Here is a 14,667-nt window from a genome sequence, read left to right as displayed (position 1 = left end):
CTGGGGGAGACTGGTTTGTATAGAAAATATCTCATGTGAATCTGTTGTGTGGGGAGATCCTTGCCGCGGTATCTCATGTGATTTTATTTAGAATTACCTACAACTTTCAAGCAACAAACTTGCCAATAACATTTTGCGTAATTTCCCATTTTTGTTTAAAATTATCCGTGTTACAGGAGGGTAGCCTTTCCAAATTTTACTACCCTGTCTGAAGGGGAGTGCTCGTGCCTGAATGTGTGAGGAGCCATCTGCACGTGCACAGCTCAGACCAGGATGAATTTGAGAGACACTTCAGACGTGTGTGGGGGAAGATGGACTTGTAGAGGGAGAGCTCAGCCTGAGTGGACACAGGTGGGTCTGCAGATAGAGAATCCCAGCCCAGTCTGTTAGGACGAGGTTAGATGAGGAGGGTCTGAGAGGCAGTGTTTGGACCTGTGTAAATGGAAAGGAGTTTATGCGGTCAGAGCTTTATCCAATATGGCTGGAAGTGGGGTCTACGTATGATGATCTCTTGCTTGGAAGACGACAGTGGGGTGGCAGAGGATGAGCCTGGAGGGACAACGAGGGTCAATAGAGGAGATCTTCAGCGTGGATTGAGGTAAAGAGAGGAGGTGTTGGAGAGTTCAAGGACAAAAGAAGGGAGAAGATTGTGCTGAGGGAGACCTCAGGCCTGGCTAAATGTAGAGAGGAAACATGTGTCTAGATGAAGATATAAAGGTCTGCAGAGGGAAGGCAGTGTATGGTCAATGATGGCCTGGAGGGAGGTACAGCCGATGCAATCTCCCCTCAGGTGGTTAGTGCAGCAAGGTGGAAAACATTTATCGGAGAAGCGAGTGACTTTGAGAAGAGTAGAGGCAAGGAGTGACAACAGTCACAAGCAACATCTAGGTGAAGACCTGAAGAATATAACAACATCACCTCCTTTAATTATTTACTTATTTAAGACTGCATGTGTTTACTGGTATTTAGAGAGTGCATTCCTACCTACAGGTCCAGCAGGGCTTTCTTTTCAGAAAACAAGTTGAATACAGTATAGCAACATATAACAGCCAAGCAGCACTTATTTGTTATTCCCCATCAACCCTCTTCCTGCTGCATCTCCTTTGGGTCCGCTTGCTGGCTTGCACCTTCTCCAAAATCAGCTGCATCATTTATAAAGCCATCTCTACTAGCACTCCTGTAGATGACCCACAAGCTCACCGTCTCCAGTGGCTGTTGTCACTTTCACAGCCAATGCACCATCAGATTGGAGGCTAAAAGCTGTAATAAAAAAAACAAGCCAACAGGTATCCTCCGTCTAATCATCCAAGATCTGAAACATTATCCATGTGCCCATCAGGACTGCCCCAACCATGTTCCTATTTTGGAATGAATGAGTTGAAGAGACACCTTTTTAAAGAACACTACATCACAATTTAGTTCTACTTTTGCTCACAGATTCCAAGCACTTCAATTACTTGCTAACTGTACCTTTGCCATTGACCCTGCCAGCGGTTTTCTGCATTTTGGCTAGATTTGATATGTACAAATACCACAAGCATGCATATATTCAATGATGTGATTCCAAACCAACAAGTGCATTTTCTTGGTTTGCTTGAGTGCAGAATGAAAAGGAATTTAGATCTTGGATGGATAAAGATCAGCAGGTGATCATCAGGTGAGCTGGGTAAAACAAGACATGACTTGTGGGAAACTAAACGCAGCCCTGCCAAACTTTTTTAGACCAGCTACACTGCAGGAGCTGTGACTACATAGAGTAAGTGGGCTTCACGGTTGGGTCATGGCAAGCTTTACATCTCTGAAAGAAATCTCCTAGTCTGTAGCCAGCCATCAAAATTGCTTGATTGCCAATCCAGTCCTGTGTGTCTGAAATGAATGGTGTAAACAAGCATGGAGTCCGTGACAAACATCTAGAATGGCCCCCCAGTTACATTTTGGCCGTTTTAGGGCCATATCAAACAATCTGGAATGTGGGAGCTATGAGATGACCCGTGGGTGGTGCATCCTCTGTGCATATCTTAGGGTTTTGCAACAGAGCATTCCAAAATCAGGAATTTATGTGTAAAGTTCAGTGTAAGGAACTCGGGGGCATATTACCAAGCTATAGCGATAATTATCTCTAAGCTTGCTTAGCGGCCAAAATAATATCGCCGAGCTTCGCCTATTTTTATCGCTTAGGAGCCTTGATATTATCAAGGTTTATCTCCAAAGCGATAAATATCGGCCGAAATGCATGAATATCGCTGAAAAGTCAGCGATATTCATGCATTACCGAGCAAATGCTCTTAGCCATGTTATCCACCTAACATTGGATAACATGGCTAAGAACTGCTCTGGGCAGGCGTTAGCTTTTGGATATAATCGCGCTTAGCGCGATTATTTCCAAAATTTGGTAATAGGGGATAGCGATGTTAGCGACTGTTTCCAGTTGCTAACATCTTGGCACGACCACTTGCATGTCATTAGCGATAATTGTCGCTGGCATGCAAAGTGGGCCCCTAAATGCCCGCTATCGCTTATTAGCTGTCGCTAACTGGTGTTAGCGACAGCCAGGTAATAGGGCGATAAAATTATCACCGCTTTAGCGGGAAAAGTTCCCGCTAAAGCGGCGATAAGGCCCTTGGTAATATGCCCCTCGGTCTTCCAACCTTCTGGCCAACTGGGAGGATGAGGCGCTTGGAAGCAGAGCAGGCGTAGTGAAAACCAAGGAGGTATGAATGAAGCTTTGCACCCCAGCTAAGGATGAGACATTGGAGTGTTGGCTGGAATTTTACTCCTATACGAGGGGCACAGATGCTGGTTTAGGCAGCAGTACTAAGAAGTGAAAGAAACGTGCCCAGCAGAGAATTTGAATACATTGGTCAAGCTGAATATGGGGAGAAAGTAGCAGAAGGAGAGAGGGAGGAGGGACCCATAGATTTATGCCTGCTCGAGCATTCAGTTGGATTACAAGAAAGGTCTGAGGTGGACTATAGGGTCTCTTGTCTTTGCCAGAGGACCAGTCAGTTAAAGAAGTTGCTCCTGAGAAAAACCACACAGTTCATTAATCAAATGATGCTATTAAGATTGCAAACTATTGGTGCAGGGTTAGAGATGGAAGAGTACAACTTAAGCCAGTGTTTTGTCCTCTGCTTGTTTACCTGCAAGATTTCCTTTTGTTTGATATGGTGACTGAAGGTTACATTCAACAACATCCCCTCCCCCACGCTTCCCCCTGAAAGAAAGTTTTGATTATTCGTATACAGATTATGGACCTGCTGAGTTGAGGAAAGTTCAGAGTGCTCTGGGACATTTTACATTTGCCTCGGATGTTATCAGCAGGCTAATCATTTTACATGAGGCTATGCTTTGTGATGCTAGTGCTGCAACATTAAATGGTTGATATGAGAATGGTTGTGAAAAAGAAATCAGTAATTTTGAGGAGTTTCGATGAATTGATTATGTGGTTCTTTGGGAATGAAACTTAATATTTAGTCTGGTTATTTTCAGATGTAGCAGCTGCAGCCGGTTTTGCACTACACTGGGAAGGGTAGTTGATTGCTGAAATAGTGCTACAGACGTAGTTGCACGTGCAGAGGAGCGTAGATTTTTTTTACTACTTGTTATGGCTTTTGTATTGTAGGGAGGGGGATTTTATCAAACAAGAAGCTGACTTTGAATACTGATGATGAGGCAGTGGTGTCACTGGTGAGCAGTAAGGCATCAATGGATGAAATGGTTTGCATTCTCCACATATATTCATGTTGGGATGTATGAAACAAATCATTGCTTTCATAGTGAGGAACAGCCACCGAGGAGAAAAAGGGTATCTGGGATGAATTGCCTCGCTCACAGTGGCAGAGGTTCTGTGGGCTGGAACCAGAAGCAAATATTGTCATAATGAAGATGCAGTATTTAGACAGAATATTGTGAAGGTAAGTTTCTATAGGTAAGCAAAGTTTTACTGTATATAGCTCCACATATATGCACCTTGACAATATATATTGTTCAAGCTACGTAGATGTGGAGTTAAGAATAGTAAATTTATACTTATCTATTTGGACTTACCTTGTCAGTATTTTTTTCGTCGATATTTTTGACATGATATTCTGTCAGCAAGATATGTTTGCTTCTGATATTCTGTCCAATTGAGCATGATTTAGGAGCTAGGAGGGTGAAGATAGTACAATTCATTGAAGGACTATTCACAGATTCATCAAGAAAGTGACACAATCAAGAGTGGATGTTTTTTCTGGAGAATGGAGTAGTAAGGCACAGAGTTTGGACTATAAGGAGTACAATCTTAGAAAGGATGTGGTGTTTTATTTTGCCACGGCTAAGGTTTGTAATGAATTACATTTTAAGGAAAATTGGCTGGGTAGCTTTTTACGGTAAGTATTTGTACGTTTATTTGACTTTAGGCAGGTGAAATGGCATGATGGAAGTTAAAAGGTTGGAACAGGGAGAGAGAGGATCTAGGGGAGGGTTGGGGAGACTAATGATACTAGAATTTTTTTTAACTGGTGCTTGGACTGCTGTGTGGTGTTTTTTCCAGAGAGGCAGGTTTGTTTTTAGGGTTTTGCGGGACAATCATGTTTTTTGGACCCTTTAAGTTTTCCGAGCTGATAGGATCCAAAAGGGGTGAGGACATAAACTAAGAAGCATTAGATTGATTGGCCGAAAAGCTGGTGAAGAGGTGGTCAAAAAAGACCCGGTTGTTTTTTGTTTTTTGGTTGGACGTGGTCCTTAGGAGCATGGATGACAGAAACATTTGCAGGCAGCAAACATTTGAAGATTTTATTAGAGCTAGGAGAGAGAGTGAGGTGTGTATAGGCAGCAAGCTAGGATTTTCACACACGCAGGTGAGGGTTTTAGATGCTACCGGAGGTATATTTGTCTGGTATTTGTGCTGGAGTAACGAGGCTAATGTCCTTCTCACTTCAAATTGCATGATATACGCAGACGGCATCCTGGGACTGGCAATGCGAAAGAAAAGATGAAAGATCCAAGGTTATTCTTTCATGAAGTGCTCGGCCAGGAAGTAAGTGAGAGGACTATTTTAGAGGCAGTTGGGTTTTAGGGTGGACGATATACAGGTAAAGTGGTTGGGAAAGGAGGGACTTATTACTCACATTTGGATAAGGCTAGGAGTTGCCTTGATATGCAAGTGCTTCCTTTTTATAAAAATAGGCTGGCAAAGATGATTAATGATGCTATTGAAACAATAATGCAGGATATGAGGGAGTTTAAACCGAAGTAAGGAGGAAAGTGTGTTGTTTGAAATGAGCTGGTGGTGGGGCAAACAGCGGGAGGGAACTAGAAGCCACCAGCAGACTGGGGAGAACGCTTAACACAGAGGAGAGCATTTTCTATGTCGGAAAAGTTAAAAAGAATTAGGTTCTGGACTTTAAGGCGTATGGGTTGCTAGGGGTAGATGAGTTACATTTGTCTTTCCTAAGGAATAAAAAGTTGTTGTGGGGTTAGGAGTAAGGGGAAGACATTCTTAGGTGGGAGCAGCAGGAAAATATCTCAGGGGAGGAGCTTCTCTGGATGTGGGTTAATTTGAAGTTGGAGGAGTCAAAGACAGTCTAACCTGGACGTTGAATGAATAAGCCAGTTTAAGAAGCAGCAGCATGAAGTTGAGCCGTGATGCTGTCTTGAGGAAGGATTCCTGAGGAGGATGAGCGTAAAGGTTAAAGACCAGGGACAAAGGCATACTAGAGGAAAAGGACGGTAGGATAGTGAGGCTTACAACTGGATAAATAAGCTGGTCAGTTTTCATCTGGACGTTCACATGTTATTCAGCTCCTATTTCTAAGGAATGGCTCTATAATCCCATCAAACACGGAGATATGGGGCTTATTTTTTAATCAATCCATCCACATTACATTCACCACATTGTAGGGCAGGGTGTGGCCCGTGTTCTTAGGGAGCTTTGTGAATACCCCCTATGCCTATGTTGGAGGAATCCAGGTCGCCCCTGTAATGCTACACTGAAGTGGGAAGGAGACAAAGAGATGTAATACACCAAAGTGTCCTCTTTACTTTAGGAGTAAATAGGGGCGAGATGGGGACTGTAAATGTGACTCCGTGCAAATTTGTTGTGTAAGTGGTTAGTAAGTGTCAATGAAGGAAAAACGTTTTGGGGTGTTTAGATCAGTGGTGGTTATGCATGTAATGCACCGAATATACAGTAAGCTAGCCCACAAACCCCAAGTACCTTGAACAAGGATCAGGGTCACAAAAAGTGACTGTTGATGGTTTTGCATACACATGAAATCACATGCATTCTTCGCTGTGGAACGAAATTCTGTCTGCAGACCGACTGCAGATGTTGAGGTCTGCCTGGAGTGGGTTTTCTAATATTTCGGTGTGATGTTTGATCTGTATTCCTTATTTGTGTCACTTGCTAGGGAGTTATTTTTCTCCAGATCCTAGAAATGGTTGGAACCACCGAGCAATATCAGGCGTAAGCCTGCTAAAGATGGATACGTGGTTTGGGATGGAAAGTAAAGCCCCTTACGCCACCTGACCCTGGTTTTCCAGGGTAGGTTGGTCAAGCAAAATCTATCTGCAAAGAGCGTAGACTTAAAGCTTGAGACCATGTACAGTATACACAACGGATCATCACACACAGAAGGACTCAATGCTCAGTCAGCGAAACAATTAAGACAAATGGAATGATTATGCAAATGAAGTCTCAAAATACAAAAGTAGTAAAAGTAAGGAAGAACAGTGAACTTTTCACCTCTCTAGAATAAGTGCCTTAGTGATATTCAGGTAATAAACCTTAGGGTTTGAGTGCTTGGTTCACTCTCATTTTATCACGTTCTGATTTGTTCTGCGTCTCTCACGCCAACGTGATCATGGAGTTTCGGCATCATGGTCTATGGCCAGGGCTGGAGGTGGACTCTCTTCAGTCATCTTACAAACATTTGAGTTCATGAGCATCACAACAAGTTCACTGGTATACTTCACGAGGAGTCCAGTCCTGAAGGCCAAGTCCTGGGAGGATTCTTATATGGGTCCCCTGTCACTTGTGCTTTTTTCTCCCGAGAAAAAGAACCTGCAGTCCAAAAAATAAGGTTGGAAACTTTGGTTTACATTTTTCTCTATTTTCATGAGGTTGTACTTCAAGATTTTCAGGCTCTGGGTGCCTCAACCTGCATTTCTTCTTTCATTAGAAACCTAAAGTCGTTCAGGCGTCCCTAAACTTACCATACAGACAAAACAAGGCATTATTTACTCATCTAGAAAAATGTGCTGATTTTAAACATAGCCTATTGAAGACTATAGATTATGGGGCCCATTGCCAGTTGCACAGAGCAGTGTCCCCTGGGGGCAACTACAAGTTTCCCAGTGTCACTGGGCTCTAGGGAGCCGTAGGGGCTGCAGGCAGCTGTTGTGCCGTACCTGTCGTACTGCATCTTTCAGCATGGGTGGGCTGGGTGACGGGGCTGAAGTAACTCCCCTAGCCGAAGAAAAAATAATCTTTTCTCCTGCCCCTGCAAGCCCAACTCTTCCCCATGGGACAAAAAAAGTCCCATAACATTTACCACTTGCTCCACCCAGCTGGGGAGTATTTGCAGCTCTGAGACTATTATATTCCCCGAAAGGGGGAAACAAGCGAAATTGGACCCCATTATTACCGGGTGCACATGCTACTCCTCATTCCAGGGGAAATAACTCGTAATCCCCGTTATCTCATCTGTAGTTACCGCGAGGTATCACAGCCCAATTATCTCCCTGTGGAGATACCGGGGAGCTCGTAATGGTGTCCTTGTGGGATATTTTCAAAATGGGATCACGGCGCAGAGATCATAGAACCCCCAATGATAAAAACGTGCAAACAATGCAAAACATTTTACTACAAATAAATAAATGTTAGGAATCCATGGGCATGCCGCGGCTTCTTCTGTCTCACAGGGAGACACAAAGCTTGGGGGCTCAGGCCCGGCTGGACATGGAGTCTGCATACATGCCTAGGGAGAGAGATTGGAAGCTTTGCGCAGAATGGAGGAGGGAAAATACTTTTATTTCCAGCACTACACTCTCCGTCTCTGTGTTATCACAGTTGAATGCACCCTAAGCATGGCTCTGTGGACTCTGCATTGTGGTCTTTTAGGAAGGCCAGAGTGATCATGCACAGGCCATAGCTCTCTGGTTGAGGGAGCCCTGTGCAGAGTTTAGTAATATCCGTGGGGGTATGAACCTGGATTCTGCTGTCAAGCTCCCTGGAGGCAGCTCGAAAAACAACTAGAAGGATAAATCTATGGTCACCGCTCGAGAGTCCGCAGAGCCTAGTGACCATCGCAGGAGGTGCAGGGTCCCTGGCCACCAAGTGGCACTGTGCCATGTGAGTCATTTCATTTTATGTCATTTCACACTTTACAGTCAACTACTGTGCCGGTGTTGTCTTTTTGCAGCAAAGTGTGGTTAACTGCACAGTCAGGGCTAGCAGAAGGTATTACACTTGACATGGGTCCTCTTGGTGGGTATTGGGTATGTATGCCTTGTGAGGTACAGAGAGAGAGGTTTGAAATAGGGTAAGTCTCAATTTTCAGAAAATATAAAAAGAAAATATCCCAAAAATGATTGTCTGTTAATGATGAACTCACTGTTAAGGAATATAAACGCAGTAAAAGACACTAACTAAAGAATATTTTTGAAAATATTAGGTTGATAATCTATTTTAAAAGTTTTAAATTCCCAGCCGTTTGGAGATGTGAAGAGCATCAGAGAGCCACAGGAAGTCTGATGAGGAGTCTCTATAGAGATAGATGCGCCTCCTCCGCACCCTGCTGCATATACCTGTTCCCTACCATCTGATCCATCTGACGGCCATGGCGTCCTGTAGAGGCCCCTTTCATTCTGCACAGAGAAGAGACCTGTCCTCCTCATTCGAATGACCTTTGCTTTCGAGCTCAGATAAGTGGCCTCCCGTGAAGCCCTTGCACTCCTACAGAACCAGCCCCTGCAGGGCCCATAGCACTCTACTGCGAAACCAGCCTGCCGCGGCAGAGTGGGACTTCCCAGGATATTGGTAGAGACCTAACCTTCTGCACCACCGTCTTTCTCTGGAGGGCCCGATATCTCTTCAGAACCGTCACATCCTGCCACGCACTGCTCTATGAAGGTTGATGCTCTTCGTGCGTTTATCTGCCAGCTCTAATGCAGCCTCCCCGCAGTCCTGCCCGCCTGCTCTGTACTTACGGCAGCTTGTGAACACGACCAATAGCAAGGCAGCCTTCATCTTGAGACAGTCTCTGGCAGGCCCGGGGTCGACGGCGACAACAGCAAGTGCTCTGGTCACTGGTGAAGACAACCTGCGCTTTACCCAGCGGAGGCTGCCCGGGTTTAAATACAGTCTGTGGCGGCGTCATCTAAAAATGTTATCAGAGACCCTGAGCAAACAACGGGCACCGAGGAGGAACATACGGGCATCGGGCGGTGTATAGGGTCCCTTTGAAGGACTGTATGACCAGGAAGCGAAACACCCGGATGCTGCTAGGCCCTTCACCCGACCATGCCAAAGTAAATGTCATGCCCTGTGTACTGTTCCAGGATGGCTTTGTTGGCACTGATGGGTGACCTATAACCGTTGCCAGTGCCCACTTGCTGAGGTGACAGGTGGATCACAACAGCATTAAAAATTATTTTGTTAAGTGGAGTTGATACTTCACATACTTGAAGGCCTGGGCAGGGATTTTCCCAGTGCCTATTTCCTTTATTTACCCCGGTATTACAACACCCACTGCTAATCCATTCAAATACATTCCTATCACGAGTTATTACATTTCAAAGGAGTCTGAAGCGTCAGTTAATCATCTTTCCCTATCGTACATCTGCGCTTGGCCAGAAGCAGCGCTGCTATTAGAACAAGCATTTTTTTTTATTGTTCTCACATTTCCCTGAAAGAGTCACCAACACCATAAGCGCATGGGACGTCCTACCCTGGATCTACCACGGAGCCCCATTCACTGTTAATACACCACTTATTTATTGCAAATGCTCTAATCTCCACCAAATGTATATTTCATGGGAGCCAGGTTTAATAATTGGACCATATTAGCTGGTTCCTTAACATTTAACCATCTTTCAAAGGGTACCCACCACCTGTGAGACCTGCCTACATCCTCTGCCTCCTTCAAAGCATACACACCTATAACGGGAAACATCATTAACAACGAAAAGGCATGCGTTGCAACGGAATTCGTGGTAACGACATATAACCACCTATAACTGCTCTAAGAGAGTCATCCATGGAGGGTCTGCTTGTGAACACTTCCTACAGATTTCCTTCCTAGACAGCAACTTCGTGTAAAAGAGCAACCTGATCAAATCCGCATTAACCACATTCCCCTCCATTGTGTTACCGTTTCCAGTGCCAAAAAGAAGCAAAATGGAACTCTCCCGGATGTCAGAATTTAGCACAATTGACAGTACCTTACCCACATCTTGCCAGATGGGCCACACAGCAGGACAGTCCAAGAACATATGTATGTCATTCATGTCACGTGGACCTCACCTTCTACAAATGCTTGTGTCAGTTTTCATGATCTTTGCCATCATTAAAGGGGTCCAATAACACGTGTGGGTGGTAGAAAAGAGGTTCCATTCGAGTGTGCAGATTTCACAGTGGTGTACAAAAGATTCAAAGAAGCTTGCCATAATGCTTTGATCCCTGCACTTGGCAAGTCTGTCACCCAGGTTGTACATAGTGGCTTCAATTTCTCATCCATGGCTGTGATAAGATGCCAATGTCAGGCAGACACTTCCTTTTCCCTAGGCCCAACATTCTGCCCCGCTATTAGAACAAACATTGGCAAAGCCAGTAGTTCTTTTTATTTACGAAAGCCCATTAATATATAAGCCAGCAGTACATCAATGGTGGATTTCAATGTTTTGCTTATGAATGCTATCGTGTTCGGATAGTAGATCATTACATGAGGTTTTTGTCAATATATGAATTTGCACTGTGCTGTTGTATTAATATTAGATCATAACCCGAACAGAAGTCTCAGATCCATTGCACTAGGCCTTCTAAAGGTGCCTCGTATACGTTTGAGCAGGACTGGGGGAAACGCTTTTTCGTATCTGGCCCCTAAATACTGGAATAACCTACAGTTGCTCCTACGTAAAATATCCATATACAGCACCTTTAGGAAACAACTAAAAGCTTTCCTGTTTTAATTTTGTGCCGACTTCCAGATCTAAGGGTCAAATTTCTAGGACAGCGCTGAGATGCCCCCGGGTGAGTTGTGCACTATAGAAATTAATTTAACATAACAGAATGCATACATGAAGAGACCCCCCCTTGACAAGTCACACTTTATTAGAACCTCCTGATTGATTGATATATCTCACTTTAAAATTTGCTTAATCATTCAAAAACTTGGACACGTTTAAGTAAGTCTTTCTCATTCTTTTTAGACTTGCTGTCCCTGGGCTTGTCAATTATCCCCATTGGCTTAGTAAACATATTATAAACAACCACTGCCAAATCCAATAGGCCTCGACTTATAACTTAAAATGCTTGGGGGCATATTTACAATAACTGGCACATCCCTGCAAATCAGCAGGGATGCGCCAGTTATTGTGCGCGACAGCTCCGCCATCATGGTGCAAAAACGGCACAGATGCGTGACGCATCTGTGCCGTAAAAGTGACGCATTACTGGAGTTGCGTCGCAAGCGCGACGCAGCTCCAGCAATGCTCTGGGGCCCTATCTAGTTAATGCTGCGTCAATCTTTACGCCTGCTTCAGGCAGGCGCTGGGTTTTGACGCAGCATGGGCCTAAAAGTGACTGAGTGAAATCTTGTAGATTTCACTCAGCCACTTTTAGTAGGTGTTCCTGCGCCGGAACGCCACCCCCCTGCACAGGAACACCTACATGTGGCGCAGGGCTTTACAACGTGACGCATCTCCCAGATGCGTCACATTGTAAGTACCCCCGCACCATGGAGCAGTATTTGCGCCACCGCTGCGTCACAAAAGTGACGCAACGGCGGCGTAAATGAGGCGCAAGGGGCGTGTAAATCTGCCCCTTGGAGTTTCCATCCATGGAGTCACTGATCCGTCCATGCATGCACTCAATAACTCATCATCCACGCACTGGACCTGTCAATGAATATCATCTTTTAATATATCCTACCACACAGGATACGTGTCTGGGACGAGGCCAACATATGGTACGCAGCATTGAAGTATTGGAGGAATAGTGGGCAGATGTGGTATCAAAGTTACAAACAGTGATGGGAACACTTATGGAATGTCAAATAGAACACTGTATCCAGGGGTAACCCGGGAATCCTAACAATGGGAAGAACGAGGTACACTGGTTAAAAGAAAGATTATGGTACATTGTTTGCAGGAAAATGAAACATCTATTGATAGTTGGCTTAGAGAAGCTGTTGAGTCGACAGTGGCTAATGACCTGCTCATGCTTCCAGTGAATAAGGATCATTAGATGAGTGAAGATTTTCTACAGTGGTGCTCATGTCCGCCCACAGGTCTCACACTTGTCCTCCTAGCCACTGAATCGCGTGCTGTTGAGTCTCCGCTCTTCTTGCCGACTCCGACACCACGCTGGCTTCAATGCTGGGATCACATACTGGAAGGCAGGGGGGTGAATCAGGAAGGCAGCTACACCCATACCCACTAAACTTCTAGACAGCTGGAACTTTGCGCCGGCATGAACACCAGAATCGAGCGTTGAGATAATGGAAGCCTGTAACAGGGACCCATCTGGGATGAGTAAGGACCATTGTCAGTTAGTGTGGCTTGCGGGAAATTTATCCGCCAGCTTTTCTTGGTAACTTTTTTCTCTAGCATATTCTTTGGTTGTATTTTCAGCATTTCAATTGCCCTAGTTTTGCAACGGGCCTACTCCGTTGTCTTAGGGCAGCGCTCTTGGCACATTTGGATCATTCTGGACTTGGATTTAATTGAGGCACTGATTCTCCTTCTTGCTTCTCGCCCCAGTGTGTGTGGCTGTTTGAAGTCCTGTAGGCCATCGAACATTCCAGCAGAAGGGTAAACGGCGACATGCGCAAGTTCATGGAGCAGAGAGGTTTTGGTTCCATAAGACATGGACTGATAGATGCCAAAACCAAGGGGTATTTTAAAGAAGACGGGGTTCACCTGTCAAAGGTGGGCTTGGACTTGTTCTTGTTGGACTTAAACGAAAGCCGTGACTCCGTGAGTGAAGAAAGTTGCCTGCCTTGGTGGGGGAGCCCTGAATGTGACGGCTGCCACATCCAGAGCAATGGCAGAGTTAAAGGGTGATCCGGAGGCTGATTGGTACATAGGGATACCCTCTTCAGGAGCAAAACAGGGGTGCCCTATTCCAAACCCCAGGAGTGTTTATGGCAGGACCCTGGATAAAAACGTCAGTGCCCTGCTAGTCCTTAGGGCGGTTGTAAGCCTGAGCAATCGGGAGCTTGCCTGGCAATGCTCCACCCTAAAACGGCATGAGTAAGGTCATGGACTGGGGGTCCATAGTAATTAATGGGGCAAAATCCCCCAGGTAGATGGTAGCACCTAGTGGGTTGGCCAAGGTGCAGTTTGGCTCATCGGGTGGGCAGGGCATCTTAGGTCAGTCACAGATGCCCGCTCTTGGATCGCTGGTAAGTTAACCCCCACGTTGGTATACTTCTTGTATGAATAAACCTGCAGCAAACTGTTTTCCAGCACGCCTGGTATTTTGTGGTCATTTATTTCAGTGCATGCTATGTTCCTCATGCTTGTGGAGGATTACCTATAACAGCACTATGAGGCCGCACCCAATGGGGCAGTGTGCCCACTTAAAAGGGCAAAAGACACACAAGTGATGGACGGAATGCTGAACCAATCAAAACATTCACCCCCAGTCACGAGATCGGAGTTAAATCCATCATTCTTTTGCTCACCATTCCACCCCAGTTTAGACCTGGCCATATGCAAATCAGTCTTGACCCTGTGCCTCATGGGAACAGTCCAGTCCAAACTGCCAAGCCAGGTCCTCCCTGGACCGAAAACAAGCATCCCAGGACCAGTTTCGAGGTTTCACCCCTCATCAGCCACGATAGCTTGAATCCAGTGGCACAGTAAGCCGGAGACCCACGTCTGGGCATATCCGGCACACTTAGGGGGAGAAAGCAAAAGACACACAATTGATGGACGGAATGCAGAACAAATCAAAACATTCACCCCCAATCACTTTAAAGGGTGCCCACCTTTGTGCCGCATGCAGCACATCACCACGCTCTAGTTGTGAGGACCCCGGAGAGTCCCCCAGAGTCACTTCCGGCGCTCAGAGGGTCGGGGTGAGGTACTTATACCTGCCACCACCTACTGGCCTTCCTCTTTGCCCCTCTTGGTCACGCCGTCTACCTCCCTACCGCATACCCGTTATACTGGCAGGAGGATGTGGTCAGGTAGAGAACATGTTCACATGTTAATTTTTGTTGCAGGTGGACTTACAGGGCAATCCGGAGACCAATTGGTACATAGCAGTATCCTCTTCAGGAGCACAACAGGCGTGCCCTATGCCAAACCCAAGGAGTCTTTACGGCAGGACCCTGGATGAAAACATGTGCACCCCGTTAGTTCTTAGGGCGGTTGTAAGCCTTTGCAACCGGAGGCTTGCCTTGCAATGCTCTGCCCCTAAAAAGGCCTGAGTAAGGTCATGGACTGGGGGTCCACAGT

The sequence above is a fragment of the Lissotriton helveticus genome, chromosome 5_1, assembly GCF_964261635.1.
Source record: "Lissotriton helveticus chromosome 5_1, aLisHel1.1, whole genome shotgun sequence".
NCBI lineage: Eukaryota > Metazoa > Chordata > Amphibia > Caudata > Salamandridae > Lissotriton > Lissotriton helveticus.
This window is presented reverse-complemented; position numbering follows the sequence as displayed.